Source organism: Talpa occidentalis, unplaced genomic scaffold, assembly GCF_014898055.3.
Source record: "Talpa occidentalis isolate TD23 unplaced genomic scaffold, MPIMG_talOcc4v2.1 talOcc4.12, whole genome shotgun sequence".
NCBI classification, from domain to species: Eukaryota; Metazoa; Chordata; class Mammalia; order Eulipotyphla; family Talpidae; genus Talpa; species Talpa occidentalis.
In genome coordinates this window covers 16,751,830-16,769,978 of record NW_023601212.1, presented here as the reverse complement: position 1 = coordinate 16,769,978, position 18,149 = coordinate 16,751,830, and the positions used below count along the sequence as shown (strand labels likewise).

Genomic DNA, 18,149 nt, shown 5'->3' with positions numbered 1-18,149 from the left:
AGGGTCTGTCTGCCCATCTAGGGCATGAGCCGATAGAAATGAAGGGGGTGGTTTTCATCCAGAACCTCTGAAACCATGACCCTACTTCCTTATGGATCCTGTTTCATGATACTCCCCTCAAAAAGAGGGCACCTGTCCAACACCTCCTTTTCTACCTTTGCTCCTGTCTTTCTCTCACTCTCTGTGCTTCAGCCCAGGGAATTATTTGCTGCTCTTTGAAAATGCCAAGCTCATCGCACCTCTGCTCCTTTGCATGTTCTGTTCTCTCTTTCTAGAATTCCTTTCCCTTCTCCAGCTGGTCAACTCCTGCCTTTATGGTCCCTCTCAGTGTTGCCTCTTCTATTCACCCCTCTGATTCCTCTGGGCAGACTGCTGTCTCTCCTCTTCCTCGGGCAGCACTTAGCCCATTATCTGCCACCTCCTGTATCCATGTCTGCTTCTCTCTAGACCCTGAATAAACTGAGGGCAGGGGCTGTCTTGTGTACATCTTCATGACCCAGTCTCCAGCAAGTGCGTGGCGCATGGTGGGCTCCTATGAAATGCTTGTGGAATGTGAGAATGATCCTTTCTATCATCCTTTCTGCCCGAACTACGTTGTCTTGATGGCGTGCTATGGGTTTTGAGGTCTTTGGAGTATGGTTTATAATCTGATTATATTCAAATGCAGGATCTACATGGCAACACTCAATTAAATTCCATTTTTTATTATTTTGGGTGGCTTTGAATGCATTTAATGCTATTGTCAAAGCATTGAAGGGACCCGACCCTCCTCAAGCTCTACATTCAGGCTCTAGCATCGCCTAATTTAGTTTTGTCCATCTGCTCTAAATAGCTGTCTTCAGAGTGTCAGCATCCCCCCTCCCGCACACTGACCCCACCTTTGCCTTTGGGATCTTGGTGTTCATTGCTGCCTCTGTGGGCTTTTCTGGGACAACTTGTGTGTGTGCACACAAGACTGTGTGCATGTGTGTGTGTGTGTGTGTATTTGGAAAGAGAGAACCTCATCAAGTGGTATGGGACCAGCTTGTTATTTTATTATTTCTTCGTTTAATAACCAAATTACTGATGATGGCATGTCTTAAAAATTAATCCTGTAAATTCCTCTCTGAGCTGTAGTGATCCCTTAAAAAGACCCCTTCTTAGATGGAATACATTATGGAGGGAGGCTCCAGGGTAAATCCCACCCTTGTGAGGGGAATCCATGGTTTGGACTTGAGCTGACGGCTATGTCATCTGGTAGCTGGAGGTTGCAGTCTCAGAGGGACCAGTGGGGTTTGGGTTGGAACCTTGCTCCCCTCCCTCTCGTCCAAGCCAGCCGCCACCTCCCACTACCCTAGAGAAATGGTGAAGCTGCTGATCCCCACACCTACTGAACAAAGGGGAGAAGGCCAAGGTCAAGGTCAAGTGCTTTCATGAATTGGCCTGGGAACTCCTGGGGTTATAGCTCTAGGAGGACACAGAGGTGCATCCAGGTCATCCTCAACTTCCAGAGCAGTCCAAATCCAAACAGCCCTTACAGAGAAAATTGGTCTTTGGGCACATAGATGGGTTGAACAAAAGATGCCCATCTGGTGCCCAGTTCTTAGAGAGTGATGGAGAAACCCACATGCCCAAGAAGACCCGTTTCACAGGACCTCCAAGATTCTGTCACTGGACCTGTGCGTGTCTGACTCCCTCCAGACAGCGAACCCTTCAGGAGAGGAACTGTGTCTCACTTATTATTATATTTCAGTGTCTAGTGTGTGCCTGGGATGTGGGATGGGCCCACTAGACTTACTGAATGAGTGGACTAGGGGATCCCATGCTAGGTAGAGGGAGGGGCCAGATAAGCAAACCTCAACTCTGTGATGTAGCTGGGCAGCGGCTCTGGTGTCTGCACAGGACTCTCACTTGTACGGATACAGGTGTTCTCTGGAAGGCCCCTCATATACTCCACTACCCACTGCACGCCTATCGTCCTCATAGAGGCTTAAGATTGAGGACAGGGTCTCTGATTGGTCTAGACCAAGGAGTGTGCCCAGTTAGGGTCCCAGCAAGAAGCAGATGGCCCATCACAGAGGGACCAGTAAGAGGGGTGTCTAATGAAGGGGCCTTTATGAACACCTAGGCAGGGTTCAGGGGAATCGACATGGATGGTACAGCACTAGGGCATAGCAATGGGAGCACAGTATTGCCACCCAGGCCTGGGAGCAGCTGCAGCTGTAGGAGTTGTGCCTTAGGGTCTGGGTCAAGGGAAGAGGGAGTAAATAGCCCAACTGTTCTTTCCTTCACCCCTCCAATCCCATGCTGGTGTTTTCTCCAGTGAGCTCAAATGCAAGCCAGAGAGTGGGGGAGTTTGGGAGAAGCTGTCCACAGGGGTGGCTTCCAACAGGGGGATCACATAGCACAGGGGAGAAGGGTGCACTAGGATATGGGGGTGGTGGGGGATGGTGGTGCTAATGATGCCCAGTGCACAGGCTGTGGGTAAGTTCAGTGTCCAAGTCCAAGAGCTGTGTGAATCCACAGGCCTCACCGCCTGTCCACCAGTGGCTGGGTAGCTGGAGGTGGGACAGTATGGCCTGGGACTGCCCCAGAAATGCAGACAGTCCCTAACTAACCCCAACCCATCTCGCTGCCCAGCCACCTCTCACTTGGCCTCCCTGGCCTCTAGCTCCATGACCCAGCAGATTTTCTCTCTTTCTCCCTTTCTTATTAAAGATCATATACCCCAAGCAAGAAAGCCAACTGGTATTAATGAAACACCAATAGCCTCATGCTCGCCAATCAAAACTGGAGTGGAGAGGAAAACAATTTATGGCTTTTTATCTTCCAAGGGGCGGGCTGTATTTTGTGCAGGGCAGGGGTGCGGGGCACCTGGCTGGGAACATGGAAATACTCCGTAAATCAAAAGCTAATGATTTCTGGGTCTTGTGAGATTGATGGACATTTGCAGAGTTGGTTTCTGGACTTAACGGGGGTGTGGGGAGGGAGGGGAGACAACTTGGAGACCTTGTCTTAGGAAGTAAGTTTGGAGTTGAGGGAGGGAGCCAGGCAGCAGGGTCCATGTATGGTGGCTTTTCTTGACCCATGCTGGACTTAGCTGTGAGTTCCTGATCACAGAGGGCAGAACTGTGCTCTGAAACTGGTGCCTTAGTGATCTACGGACAAAGAGTTCCTTTTCCAGAGGGAGAAACTGGGGCCTCGTGAATACAATGACTTTCCCAAGGTCACACCTGGTGTCTATGGCAACACCACGCACTAGCTCATGAAATCCTTTCAACAAGACTACAAAGCAGGCTCTAGCCAACCTGTTTTACATCTGGCCCAGAGAGGCCAAGAAACTGGCTCAAGCTCACACAGCCAGTAAGTGGCAAAGCCCCATTCTGTCTGGCTCCACAACCCATGCCCTCCCACCACACATGCCAAAATGGTCTTGTGGGGCCATCTTGTCATCTCCTACTCTATGAGCAGAGCATGGATCTTTATTTTGACAACATCAAAGTCCCACATCACTAATTGCTATTGTCTGTCTGAAGTGGTGTGACTCTCTGTTTTGGATGATGCATGAGGGTCGGCCTGAGGATAATTAATGGGATCCATTCTTCTTTCTTCTGCTCAATTGAACTCAATTTGGGTGATTTTCATTCGTCCATCTGGAGGCCTTGCCCCACAGGGGGGTGGGAGGCTACAGGGTAGTCATACCCCTGGGTCTCCTGGCTTTCCTCCAGCATAGTGAGGGGGCTGAAGTAGGTCGCCGTGAGGGTTGAGCTAGTGTAGAAATGCCCTGAAGACCAAGAGCAGGAAGAAGCGCATGATGTGCAGCAACAGTGTCTCTTCCTCCGGGGCTTCCCTGGGGGAAGCTCTGAGCTCAAAGGGACCCACTTGCTTGCTAGTATCTGAGCCTTTTCTGTGGCATGATTTCCCCCAGACCCTCACCCAGTCTCTACTTGCCCACTTCCATGACAGGCAGCTCCCTACCCCACACAGAACTCCCCAGATACTCCCCTCGGCACATCTGTGACTTCTCAGCCCCAAAGCGGCCACATGGGTGATCAGAGTCCCCTCACTGGTTCCTTGTGCTGCCCTCCCTTCCCCCAGAGAGTGGCACAGATCCTACAGGTTCTGTGTGGGCCATGATGTGAACAAGGCCGGAAGTCCTGCCGTGTGGGGTGTTTGTGACTTCTGTGTCCTCCCAAGGGGTCAAAATCACCTTTCCCTGCAGTTTCTGACATTGGTCTGAATGCCACACTATACATCCCAGGGCGTCCAAATCCATTTGAAAGCCGCTCTTTAATTCATGGGTAGACCTTTTGCAGCTGAAAGCAGGTGAAAGCGGCCCAGTTCCTAAATCAGGTGTCCTGTGCCAGCTGAAGGTGGCCTGCATCCTGGCCTCCCTCCTCTGTCTAAATCCCTCTCCAGGAAAACATTGAACCCAGTTCCCAGGAAAGGCTGACCCTGCAGAGACAGACAGGACTGTGGCCTCTTTCACACAGGGCCTTGTGAAGCAGCCCACATGGAGAGCGTGGCTGGCAATGCCTTCACAAAGCTGGCTTTCTACTTTGTGCGGAGCCCCTAGGCCCTGTTCCCTCCACTCTGTGCCCTTGTTTAAGAAGCCCACACAGCCAACAGTTTCATGTGGTCATGTGCACAACCGTTGGGCTGTTCAAAGCAGAGAGAAGACAGCTCTGCTCCGAAACGTTGGTTATCTGAGTGTCCACGAGGGCAGAGCTCTCTCTGCCTCTGTGTCCCGTCTCTTACTCTGTCCTTGCCCTCCACACCTCTCGCTCCCTGCAGTTCTGCACTTTCTCCTCCTTCCTGGCTGCCACTGGGTCCCTGCTTCATCTCCGTGGTGCTGCAGAAGCACTTGTTCCTCTTTCCTTAAGGTGGGTCAGGTTGTCCAACTTCCTGCCTCCAGACGGGTTGAGTGAGTTCACCCCAAGCTGGTGGTCAGATGCCAGGGAGAGGATCCACTCTCGTTGGCCTCCAAAGCATATTGACAGCCTCAGCTAATGTTGGAAGCCAGATTTGGGTCCCTGCTTGCTGAGTGCCCTCCACCAGCTGCTGCCATTGTGATACCCTGGGCTGGAGGCAGGGTTCTCATCCGGCTCTTGCTCATTCGGCTGTGTGGCTTAAGAGAGCTACTTGACATCTCTGAGCCTCAGTTTGAATTATCTGTAACATGTGGATGTGAATTCCATCACCAGGACTGATGTGAGAGTGAAACTTAAAACAGATTGGGCCTGTGGCCTGGGGCTCACACAGTGCTGTGCATGCTGTGCATGCTCTGAAGACTCGGTTGGTTTCTTTATTGGACTCTTTGCACTGATGGTGAAATAATCACTTTCTAGGGAGAGAAATTTGGGCAAAGTGGGAATGACTTGGGGGTGGGGGGTGAGGGTGTTCAGCCAGCAGCCTCCCCAGGGATCACCCTTCTCAGAGTGGCTTCCCTCCAGGGCCCGGTCCGCCAGACTGGGGAGCTGGAGAGTTTTCTGAGAGCTGCTGTTGCCACTGCTGCTGCTGCTGCTGCTGCTGCTGCTGGGGCTTTGGGTCCTGCAGGAGCTGCCGACTCTGCCCCTGGCTCCAGGCTCTGGTGACATTGCAAGTAAACAGCAGTTGTCAGAGTCGATTTAACGTTGATATTTTTATCACATATCAGGGCCTGGCGCCATGGCAGGGGATGACAGAAGCAGAATGCTAAATAATTTCTCTAAATAATATACGCTCCCCGGGCTGCCTGGAGGGTGGAGGAGCTGAGGGAGAGTGGGGACCGTGGCTGGGTTTTCGGTGTATGTGGAGGGAACCCAGGGTCCTGCTGCTGACAGCCTCGTGTGGGCGGCTCCTGGGTGAGTGGAGCTGCCACAGGGCAGAGAGGGGGGTGGGTTGAGGCCAGAGGGAGGCAAAGTCAGGGAAGGGGGAAGAGAGACTCAGACTCAATAAATACTTGTTGATTTGATTTGAAAGGAGAGAAAGAGGGAGCGACTAGAAAACGAGAGACCAGGCTGTCTGAGAGCTGAGTTAGGGGTGGCGGGAGGATGGAGAGGGAGGCACAGGTGGAATGAGACAGGGGAGCAGGGAGACCAGGGAATAGAAGCGAGGGAAGTGGAAAATCAGAGATGGGTGTGAGGGAGGAAGACCTGAGATGCAGTTGGCCCTGGGAGCAGTAAAAGGGGATCGGGGAGGGATCCAGGGAGGGAGAGTGAAGGGTTGGCAGAGGTAAGGCATCTGAGAGGGCAGCAGTAATAATGCCAGGCAGGCCAGGGCCCCAAAGGGTAACAACCCCATCACTTGCAAACCTTGGTCACCGCTCTCCCTCTCGCCTCGGGGCTTCGGGGGAACCAGGGAGGTGGAGGCCATGCAGGTTCAAAGCCTCCCAAACTGGCCATGTCGTCCCTGGGGGAAGCCAGGGGTCCACACAGCCTAGGTGGGAACCCCACTTTTGCTCACCCTTACCCTGGGTGCACCCTGACTGCTGTGGCTCCCTGGGCTGCTGACCGCTCCAGGAGGGCCATCATAGGACACTGCTCTGTCCTTTGGCCTGCAGTGCCCTCTGGAGAGAGCTGCGCTGGTCTCTGGCCAGGGAGCATCTCGTGTCTCTCCAGCTTCAGCACCACGAGAAGGGCTGGAACGTACTGGGTGGTCAGCGCTTATTCACAAAATGAGGGAAGGCGCCGACAACCCATCTCAGGGTGAGGGATACCACGTCAGGGGTGTTGAGTCACCCTGTCCCGCAGGGTGGGTATCTGTGACCACCGAGGTCCTGCAGACCCCTGGGCTGGGAAAGGTTCTCCAGCTTCTCATTTCCTATATCCAGGAGTCTGGAGGGGCCGGTGGTGCAAGCCCCCTGTTCACAGTGGGTGGAGTCCTGAACCATCTAGGCTGTGGCCGAGTCCTTCTAGAAAAGTCTGAGTCTTCCTGCCTTTCCATGTTCTCTTTCTTTTCTCGGCTTTCTTGCCTCATGTCTCTCCTCTACTAGCTCCAACTGCCGTGGAACCCCCACGGCTTCGTCACCCAGCGGTGCCCACTCATGCTGTCCTCGGTTACCGCATAGGAGTGGCTATTCCGCAGTAGCCTTACACCCGCAGAGCGCAGTGGTGCATCACACGAGGCTTTATTTCTTCTTTGCCTCTCAGCTTGATGCAGGTGGGTGCAGTGGCTCATGTTGGAAACTCTTCTTCAAGGGATGGCACGGGGACCTTCACCCCTTCTATTTTTCAATGCCTCCACATTAACATTCTTTCAAGGAGCATTGGAAAGGGGAAAGAGTGTGTGAAGAGGCTCACATGGGGTCTGAGGCTAAGCTGGGAAGTGGTGTACCTTACTTCCGCTCTCGTACCATCAATGTGGGCAGACAGCCCCTACCTGGGTGCAAGGAAGCCTGGGAAATGTAGCTTTTCTGTGTGCTGGGGAGAAGGGGAACCCGTAATATGCTTGCCACCCCACCAGAGAAATCCCTGACGCTTCTCCTGACTCACCCTCCTGCCTCCCAAGCCCTCCCTTCTCTTCTCTGGTACCCAGTTCCTTCCACATCCCCAGTATTTTCTCTCAAATTTCCTTCTACCTCCTGACCCTAAGCAGACACAGTCTCTCTGCAAGAACTCTAGTTTGCCCCTGCAGGGGACTTTAGGCAGCCACTCCCATGGTAACATCTGGGTCTTATTGTCCAGAATTGTCCTCCCTCTGAAATCCCATACCCCATGCTTTGACCCCAACTTCCCATCAACCTCATTCTCCTGCTCAGTTTCTTCCAGAGTGTTTTTCGCTCTCCTGGGGTTCCCTTCATGTCTTGACTTCCCTGTCTTCATTTTCTTTCCCATCCAACTTAAATTCTCCAGTCTGTCATTTGGCCCCTGTGGTAGTCAGAGTTCTCCAGAGAAACAGAACTAATAGGAGCTCTTGATATATATAAACACACACAGACAGAAGAATTTATTCTAAGGAATTGGCTCGTGCAGACTGAGACGTCCTGAGGTCTGCAGGCAGTAAACCGAGGCCCAGCGGAGACAGCAGTGATTCCAGTCTGGGTCCAAGGGCCTGAGAACCAGGAGAGCTGATGGTGTCAGTTCTGGCCTGAAAGCAGCAGGATCAAGACCCAGGAGAGCCCACATTTCAGTTCCAGTCTGAAAGCAGAAAAGAACTGATATTTTAGTTTGAAGGCCATCAGGTAGGAGGACTTTTCCCCTACTGGAGGGAGAGTCAGCCTTTTTTGTACTAATCAGGCCTTCAACTGATGGGGTGAGGCCCACCATTGCTGGCAGGGCAATCTGCTTTACTCAGGCTACCAATTCAACTGCTACTAGCATCCTCTTGAAAACACCCTCACAGACACACCCAGAGTTCTGTTTCATAACGTGTCTGGGCACCCATGGCTCAGTCAGGTGGGCATACTGGCACATAATATCAACCATCTCAGTCACATGTGGTATCCTCAGAGCCCCCACTGCTTCTGTCTCAGGCCCTGGAAAACTCTAAATCTTTGGTCAGTCCAGCACGGGTGTGGTGAGTGCTGGTGGACACGTGCATGCACTTAGCAGTCCTACCTGTAAACACACATGTGCACATGTGCAAGGAGCTTTGGAAAGGGGAAAGAGTGTGTGAACAGGCTCACATGGGGTCTTAGGCTAAGATCAGTAGTGAAAACACACACACACACATGCACACACAGTGCTGAGCAGGCTGCTGTCTCCTAAATGCATGGTCCCTGGCTTCACCTGGGCCCTCGGTGCTCTCAGCAACCCTTCTGATTCGTTAGGTAGGCCTCCCCATCTCTCCAAGATGCTATTGCAAACTTTTTTTTACTGTCCTTGACCTTCCTCCACACTCTGTCCTCATTTCCCTCTCATTCCACCTCTAGCAGACAGTGGTGCTAGATCCTGATAGCCTTCAGCAAACATCCTTCTCACCTGTTTACCTGAATTTGTATCTGGACTTTTCCTGGCTTCTTCCTGTCTCAGTGGACAGTGAGACTAAGTTTTCTGTTTCCTGTTTGGGGATTTTACCTCACCATCTCTGCTAAACCTGAAATCACCCCCTCCCATTTCTTACCTACTCACATATCATGAAAACATATACATCTCCCTTCTCACTCCCTTCTTTGATTTCACAGCCCCACCCTCACCTACTATCGCCCCCTCTCTCTTTTCTCCTTTGCCACCAGGCATCTGGAAATGATGTCAATTTCCTATTTTTATTTCATTCATTCCATTGGAATCATGGAGCTTTCACCCAACAATCCTGCTGACACCTGTGACCTGTATGTGTCACCAAATACAATGGCAGTTTAGCTCTTATCCTACTTGATCTCTACACTTCAGCAGATTTAGCTGACCACTCCTTCTGGAACTGCTCTTACCCTTGGTTTTCATGCTGCAATTTCCCCTGTTTTCTCTTTCCCCTCTCTGTTTCTTTGTGGTCTCCATTGTAACCTCCTTTTCCTTAAACTTTTTTTAAGATTTTATTCATTTATCTATGCAAGCACTGGGTACAGTCAGAAGCACAGGAGGGTGAGAGAATTCACCAGAGCCAGAGCGGGGAGCAGAACAGGCAGACTGATGAAATACACTGCTGAGGGGAGCAGCGGGCGGCAGGAGAGGTCTGTCACGCCATGTGGGACCCTCGCTGGTGGCCGGGGATTAACCCGGCGCTGCAGAGGCTGCGGGCAGCTTCGCAGCCCAGTGCTCAACCGCTGCGCCACCAGGGGAGGCCCTCCTTAAAGTTTTTATAGTTTCCAGTATTCTGTTTTTGGCCTCCTTCACTTTTATGCCACAAATTCTCTCTCACAATCTCAAGGCTTCAGTTGTGATCTACCAGCTGATGACTCTGGCATCCCACCTCTACCCAGATGACCCATGTACCCTACTCTCTGCCAAATGTCCCCCAAACTTAGCTCATCACCTTTCTCCCAACAAACCTGCTCCTCTTGTCTTTCTTCCCTTGGTGAATGCATTCATTCAACACATGCTTACTGAGTGCCCGCTGCGTGCCCACAGTGTTCTAGGTTCTGAAAACTCTCCGCCCAGCAGCCCCAGTCAGAATCCCGGAGTCAGCTTTGATCACTTTTATTTTCCATCTGCTAAAAACCCCAAATCCTGCTAAAATGATCTCTGCAGCAACTTCCCTATTGTTCCATTCTGTGTGGTTCCCAGGTTACGATCTTAGCATTCAAATTTTTCTCCGAGTCCCCTCCAACCCATCATCTCTTTTCAGACCACATAGTCCTCACCACTCTATTGCTGCAAGCCCCTAGGGCATCCCCTTTGCCCTCATCAACCAGGCACCTAAATTCCTACCTAATGTGGCTCGGCTCCTTTCTCCTCTCTCACGGTCCCATTCTGGTCTATGCTACATCCGAGATGAAAGGCTTGAATTCCTGGGCCTCCCTGGTGGCGCAAGGAGTTAAGCACAACACTGTGAAGCTGTCCACAGCCCCTGCAGCATGAGCTTAGTCGATCTCGGCTGGCCAGGGAAGTGACCCACATGGCGCAGCAGACCTCTCCTGTCTTGCCCGCTGCTCCCTCAGGAGTGTATTTCAGTAGATCCACCTGTTCTGTTCCCCGCTCTGTCTCTGGTGAATCCTCTCACTGTCTCTGGTGAATCCCTCACATCTGGCCTGTACCCCAGCTCTTGAATGCATAAATAAATAAATCTTAAAAAAAAAAAGGCTTGAATTTCCAGGCGTGCTGTTCTGTCCCTCTGCCTGTATGCCCCTGCCTCCCCCTTTTTGCCTGGCAAGACTTCCATAGCTCAAGTGACATGGTAGATTCCCCCTTTCTCAAGAAGACTTTCTTCTGCCAAGACCAGCCCAAGAGTTCCCATCTCGGGTTCCAGAGCGCCCTATGCTTGCTCTGTCACAGATGCCCCTCACGGCTGCGCTGCTCACTGCTCCCACCTCACCCGGAGGCTCCTTCTGGGAAGCAGCTGTGCGCTGCTTGTCTTTTGTCTTCCCAGCACTTCACACAGTGCCTGATATGTTCTAGGTGTTTCATATTTGTACGTTAAGTGAAAAAGCGAGTAATACAATGTGAGAACAATGCAGCAATGGCCCAGGGCCCGGCCAGGATCCCGATACACGGGAATGCAGCCGGCCAGGGAGGGCTCCGAGGGTGTGGCATGCCGGTGGGGTCATCACGGCCCCGAGACCACTGTCTGACACCGGTTTGGCAACACCACTGATGGTGGGAACTGAAATTAACTCTGGGTCAGAAAACCTGCATTCAAATCATGCTCGTGTTATTTCTTGGCTGTTAATAACTGACTTTAATCTGCTCAAGCCCTTGGTTTTCTCATCCGTTAAATGGGGGTGTTTGTGCCAATCTCATGCTTGTGTGTTTAGAAATAAATGAGGTGACTTGTGGGAAGTATCTTATGACTGTGGGGAAGGCCTCTAGGACATCCGTGGGTCAGGATCTACTTGCTCAGATACAGGAAAGGTGTAGCCGCTTCCTGGGACCTGGGGTGTCTGTGGGACTGAGAGTGCCGCTGCTCTGAAGTTGCTGCAAGAACCACTGCAGGGAGCGGGGAGTCCAGATGCAGGCCTGCTGTCTAGGAGCAGACTCCAGCCTGGGTACCTGGGAGAAGGGCATGATCGGAGGTGAATGGGGTCAGCCAGGTCATGGTGGCAGGTCCACTCCCTCCCCAGAGCTGTTTCTCCCCAGAGCTGCAGGGATCCAGGATCCCCCCTTGATCCTGTGGGTTCCCAGGGGCCATCTCTGAGTCTTAAGAGGCACCTGAATGTGGGCCGAGGAGCAGCTTACAGGCAGCAAAAGCATGAAGAAGACAAGAGTCGAGTTCCTGTCTCGGCTCCACCACCTGCAGCTCTGTGACCTGGGCACTTGCTTCTGGGCCTTTTCTGCATCTCCACGATGGAGTTATAAACCCACCACACCAGTGTTGAGAGGTCAGTGGGATAAAAGATATGAAACTGCTCTGGATCATAAACGCTATGCAAACAGTGTGCGTGATCAGAGAGACCAGGCTTGTGGAGGGCTCCGTGGAACTGGCATGCTAGCCAAGAGAGGTGGTCAGACGCTCTCATCCTTAGCTAGAACTGGCGCTGTGTCCTAGGGGTGGGTGAGAAGGGACTCCAAAAAAGGGAATCGTCACTCCCTTGTATCCTCCAGAGTTGGGACTTCCTGGGATGTGCCTGTGGGCACAAGGGGCTGCTGCCCAGTTTTAGGAGCTGCGAGAGAGCCAGGAGTGGGTAGCTGTGGTCAGGAGAGCCCCAGGAGAGCCAAGGATGGGGAGGTCAGCAAAACTGGCCAGGCGGATGCCAGGACTCAGCTGTGCCACAGTTTTAAACTGGTTGCTTATCGTTGAGTGTTTAAAGCAGTTTACTAGTGGTGCCAACTGTTCTTGGATGATTTTCCCTAAATGTTTTATGTTTTGTACTTGTGCCCAGAGGCAGTTTTTTCTGGTGGGGGCACTTCTGTCAATCTGTCACCATGAATGATTAGAGGATGGAAGGAGGAGGGAGAGGGAAAAAATAGGCACCCCTGGCCTCCTGGGGGTGCTGGGGGCGCTGTGTGTGCTCAGTCAGTCGGTCAGTGCAGGCAGATTGTTCAGCGGTTAGTCCACCTGATAAACTGAGTGTGGGCAGATGCAGGTGCTTGGGAAACTGGGCATCCTGCCTCCAGGGTACTTAGAGTTGGACGGTGAGCCTCCTGGGGCCATTTGGGAGTTTTGTCACTAAGAGGTTGGTCTCTTCTGATTGGTTAGAAAGATTGTGAGCAGTAGGGACAGGGGACACTGGGATCACCTCACCTCTGCTGGCCACATGGGGGTAGCACCCAGTCAGCATGGGGCAAAGGAGACCCTGAGCAGGACAGGAATTGATGCTGTGAGAACTAGCCCCAAGTACCACTGTCACCTGCAGGACAGTGGCCAGAATTTGTCTGCCCTGACTCTGGGTCTAGAGCCTGGGGCCAGTAGGCTCGTCCTACTTGCTGCATGTGGAGCCTTTGGCACAAACTTCGGTGTCCTCATTAGTGGGGTGGTGAACTCTGCGGGAGCAGGTTTGTGTCTGGAAGGACAGCTGGACAGGCTGAAAGGCCAGGCCAGGAAGGACCGCCCAGGCCTGACTGCTAGATGAACACAGGTGAACACGCCCCAGTGCCACAGGTCGGAAAAGTGCCCGCACTATGGAATTAAAGTGATTCCTCGCCAGGGTCAAGGCCACCTGCATCATTTGTGGGGTCCCTCAGCACAAAATGAAAACATGCACCCCTTGTTCAGAAATGAATGTCAGCATAATGACAACAGTAAACAAGGTACAGGGACCTGAGCTGTGGGGCCTGAGGGCCTGCACAGCATGTGTCCATGAGGCTGTGGGTCTTGCTCTGTGGCCAGATGGGTGGGGCAGAGGGCTCTTGGAGATCAGCTGGGGTCCCTCGTTCTCCCAGAGAGATTTGGATTTGCTATTTTGGGGGCTAAGAAGCACTTTTTGCATTGATCCCTGGAGGTGGAGGTGCCAGGGCCTACAGTGGGGGCAGGGGAACGCGGATGTCTCCGGAGGCGGCAGCTTCTGCACTGAGCAGACAGAGAGGGGAGCCCCCACCTCCCACTGAGCACCCTTCCCTCCCCACCCCAAAGGCAGCACAAGGTAATAGTTTTCGACACATTTCATTGAAATATAATAAAATATTTGCATGGCGTTATTAGATAAATAAGGGTTGACTGGAGGCAGTGCTTATTGGGAAATGTGATATGAAAATTCATTTAATATGAAAGAATGTGGAAGCTTAAGTTTATGGTAATGGATTGATTGCAGATAGTATCTAATAACTCCATACAAATATATTTCAATCACAATATCCGTCAGGGTGGTCCTCAGCGCCAGAGGCGTACAGGGGCGATTGTTTGCCCGACCTCTTCTGGGCCAGATTAAAATTAATTAATTGCTAATATTGTGACTTTACTTTTGTAATTAAGAAGCCCCATAATTTTCAGTGGTGGTAAGAATGAGAGATGTTTATTATTGACTCAGATGAGGAAGGGGAAGGAAGAGAAGCAGAAAAGTAAGAGCAGAGAGAGGCGACCAGCGAGGGGGACCGGCTCTTTCCTTCTCTGTGTCTTGAGGTTTCTGTCCTGTCTACAGAGGGGGAGCCCCAGGGTAGAGGTCTCAGGGCCAAGCAGGGGCAGCGTTTCTGCTGCCCAAAGGGAAGGCAAGGGTGACTTCTTGCTCAGACTTGCTGCTCTCAGGAGGCAGGGACAGGAGGGAGATGGGGTGCTGGCAGGACCAAAGGTAGGTCATGGTGGCTGAGCCCATGACACACCCCCTCCTCCCTTGATGAACTGTGAAATCCATTTGTTCTTGGCGGGATGAACTCAGCGAGGCGATGGCTGTCACTTTTGGGTGTCCTCCGAGGGGTGGGAGGCGGGGCAGTGCCTGCCTGAGGCCCGTATGCTGGCCTATCTCCCAACACACCACCCTGGGGGTTTGCTTGTCTTTCTGCCTTTTCCTTTCCTGGGGAGAAAATGGAAATAATTTCCTTTGAAACGTGACATTTCCTAATCCGGCGCCCAGCCTGGCTGACAGCAGGATTAGTGTGCATGGGCTGCCAGGCCTGGCTGGCCATATGCAGGCATCCCTGGAGGGGCTGTGGTGGCCAGCCCCCATCTGGTCTAGGCTGTCCCCTCTGTCTGCACAGGGGGTACTCGTGTGTTGGAAGCCCACTCCATCGGCCCTTTCCTGGCCTGTGTGTGTGTGAGTGTAAGTGTGTGTGTGTGTGTGTGTGTGTGTGTATGTGTGTTGGGGGTGTGGGGTGGGAGGGAGTCTCACCCACTGGAAATCTTATAGGAAAGGAAAGTAAGGGGGCCTGAAGGGGGGTGCTCTGGTCTTGTCTGTGCCTGACCAGCTCTATGACCCGGGGCTGTTGCTGTCTCCTCTCTGGGCTAAGATTCTTATTTTTTGAGATGTGAGTATTAGAGTATTTCATTAGACTGTTTCTTCTCCTGCTGCTTCTAACAGTCTCTGATTCTCTAGTCTTTATCAAAGCTCTTTTGTGAAGGGCCAACAAATTTACAGGAGGTCAGTATTCTCCAAGAACAGGAGTTGGCTCTGCTCTGCCCTCTCTGTTATTGTTTCCTAAGGCAACGAGGACTCATGGCTCCACCTGTGGGGTCTCTCTGTTAGAGTGCCTGGCAGACAGCCCCGAAACCCCAGATACCCTGGACCATGCATATTATAATGCATGATGTCAGGTCTCCCTGGTGGCACAAGGGGTCAAGTCTTAGCACTATGAAGCTATCAGCATCCCGGCCAGGGAGCTGACCCACATGGCACAGCATACCTCGTTTGTCTCACCCGCTGCTCCCCTCAGCAGTGTATTTCAGTCAGTCTGCCTGTTCTGCTCCCCACTCTGTCTCTGGTGAATTCTCTCACCCTCCTACACCTCTGGCCTATACCCCAGCTCTTGTGTGCATAAATAAATAAAAATAAATAAAAATAAAAAAAATATAATGCATAATGTCAAAACCTCTTACCAGCTACGTGAACTTTCCCTTCTTGTCACAGATAAGGAAATGGAGGGTCAGAGGTTAGGGTTAAGGGTTTGGCTGAAGCAAATGTGAAGCCAGATGACCCAACTCCAGGGCATGGCTCAGACCCCTTGCTGCCTCAGGCTGCATGTCCCTATCCCCATGTGACCCATCCCCTGGGTTGTGTAATTTTAATTCTTTTTTTTAATATTTATTTATGCATGCAAGAGCTGGGGTACAGGCCAGAGATGCAGTGGGTGAGAGGATTCACCAGAGACAGAGTGGGGAACAGAACAGGCAGACTGACTGAAATACACTGCTGAGGGAAGCAACAGGCAAGATAGGAGAGGTCTGCTTCACCATGTGGGTATCTCCCTGGCCAGCCGGGGATAGAACTCGTGCTGCGGAGGCTACAGGTTGCTTCATAGAGCGGTGCTTAACCCCTTGCTCCACCAGGGAGGCCCTGTAATTTTAATTCTTCTGGGGACCGGGGTACTACTGTGAGGAGGGGGCTACAGTGCCCCTCTGCCTAACAGCCAGCATTAGGTGTTGTTGCCTCCAAGACTGGGGCTTTGGGAAATGCCCCAACGTGGAAGCTCAGGGCTCCAGGCTATGTCCACAGACCCAGGGGAGAGCTGGACACTTCTCGTGCAGCACCCAACAGGAAAACCATTCAAGGAGAGTTAAATTGTTCTGCTGGGGTGGAATTTTCCCGAGCATGTTTTTGGAGATGGCTTTTATGATCTGTGAGATCTAGAGAGGAGCCAGCAGAGCCCGGGCTGCCAGGGGTGGGTTAGCCTGGGGAAGTAGAAAGCAGGGGGCATTGGCAGGAGAACTCTGACCTGGGGGACCCTGAATACCTCTGGGTTGCAGTTTCTTCCCCCCTTGACCTCTCTGTTTCTACATTGGTTAACCTCGGGTCTGAGATTCTAGGGTGTCTCTGAGGCCCTCTGAAGCTGAGGGGTGGGGAGACATTGTGTCTCCATCTCTGCTTATGCCCAGGGGGTCACATGTGGCTTGAAAGTCTAAGAGTGTTTTATTTAGGAGGCTGGGGCAGGTATGGTAGACAGGGGGCAGCAGGGGCGTGGGTGGTGTTGCTGTAACTGCAGGAGAAAAGAATTATACAGGGCCCCCCCAGCTCAGCTCAGCCCTCCCTGGCCCTCTCCAAGGCAAACAGCCCACCATCAGCCGCCTTCCTAGCAGCTCAGAAATGCAGAAAATGCTTGCAGCGCAGGACCCAGGGGTGCAAGGAAGACAGCTTGGTCACAGCATGCCCTTGTTGGCAGTGGTGTTTGTTGGGAGTTTAGAGTTGCAATCCTGGAAACTAAATCCAAACGCCATGGGCTGGGAGAGCAGCCGCACCTGCGCAGCAGCCCCACCTCCCCTGGGAAGGCCCACCCCCTCCCGCTGAGGCCCGTTACCTGATCTGCTCCTCTGGAGTCAGGGCGCCTTGTCCCATCCACACTCCTGTCTTTCTTGCTTTGTATTCCTGCTTGTCCTTTCTTCTCTGCCTCTTCAGTGCCTCTTTCTTGGTGTCTCTGTCCCTCCCCAATCGATCTCCCGACCTCTGCATTAGCATTCACAACCTCCGGCACCCGCCACTTAGGCCAGAAAGACAGCTCCTTGGAAACACAATTGAAATATTTTTATAAATGACCAGCGGAGTTTGAGTGACATGCCCTTCTTAGGCTAAATAAAATTAAAGTTAAACCTTCTAAAAAATACATGAGCCAAACATCCTCTGCACATTTCATTATGCAAATGCAGCTGTCCAGCGCTGCACAAATTAGCCCTCCTTTTGAAATTTGCTGCTGCTGCTTCCCTACCCATTGCTTTCCTCTCTTTTTTTCTCTGGGTTCTGAGCGAAAAGGCTTTGTGATTTTCAGCGGACAGCTGGAGTCTGGGGGAGAGGCTGGAGGGTGGGAGGATCAACTGAGCTTTCTGATTTCCTCTCCTTCCCTCCTTCCCTTTCTTTGGGGGGGAAGGCAGGGGGAAAACACTGAGCACACAGAGGATGACTCCTCGCCCCTTCTCTTTCCAAACTGTTTTGCAGGGTCTGGCCAGGAGAGGTCAGTCTGGGGTTGGGAATGGGGGATCCTCGTGTGGGGGTGCACAGCAGTGTCTCAGTCTGGGGGCTGTGGGAGCCCGCAGCCCCAGGGATGGACTGTGATGGACAACACACCCTGCACCCTCCAGGTCTGGACCCTCCTTCCCCAGGGCTTCGGGCATAATAAAGGATGTCTTTTTCCTATCACCTGAATCCCAGATGAAAATTGGAAATGTTGAACACTGTTCTAGATGTGACACATCCTCTGTGCCCAGCCCATGGTGTCTGGGGAGTTTGGGTTCTTTCGGGTGGGAGCGTCACAGTGAATTGGGTAGATGGGGGATAGCCACCCACCCCCAAGGCCAGCTGACAAGGTCCTGTAGGGAAATCTCCCCTGCAGAGGTTCTGCTGCAGGATGAAATAGCACCACAGGAAGCGCTTATTTGCCCCCAGTACCCTTAAGGGAAGTAGAACAACATTAATCATACAGAGGTGTAAATAACCTCGAATCTCAGCTTTGTCTTGGTGGGTTGTGTGTGTCATGCTACAGGTGTGGGGGCTGAGAGCAAAGCGGGTGTGCTGACTCCGTCCTAGAACAGTCAGAAAGTGCCAAAAGCTGGGGCAGAAAGGACAGAAAAAGTGGGCATAGAGG

The 18,149-nt window shown here is 52.3% G+C and overlaps 1 protein-coding gene and 1 long non-coding RNA gene across 2 annotated transcripts in view; one reads left to right on the top strand and one right to left on the bottom strand.

Moving 5' to 3' along the window:
• The window catches only part of BUD13 (BUD13 homolog), a 564,524-nt gene that overhangs the window by 158,674 nt on the left and 387,701 nt on the right, over positions 1-18,149 (top strand). The window lies entirely within an intron of this gene.
• Positions 13,926-17,330, bottom strand: LOC119239879 (uncharacterized). The gene is made up of 3 exons (XR_005124031.2): positions 17,277-17,330; positions 16,872-17,072; positions 13,926-14,437 (listed from the first exon to the last, which is right to left on the bottom strand). It is a non-coding gene; the product is annotated as an uncharacterized LOC119239879 (long non-coding RNA).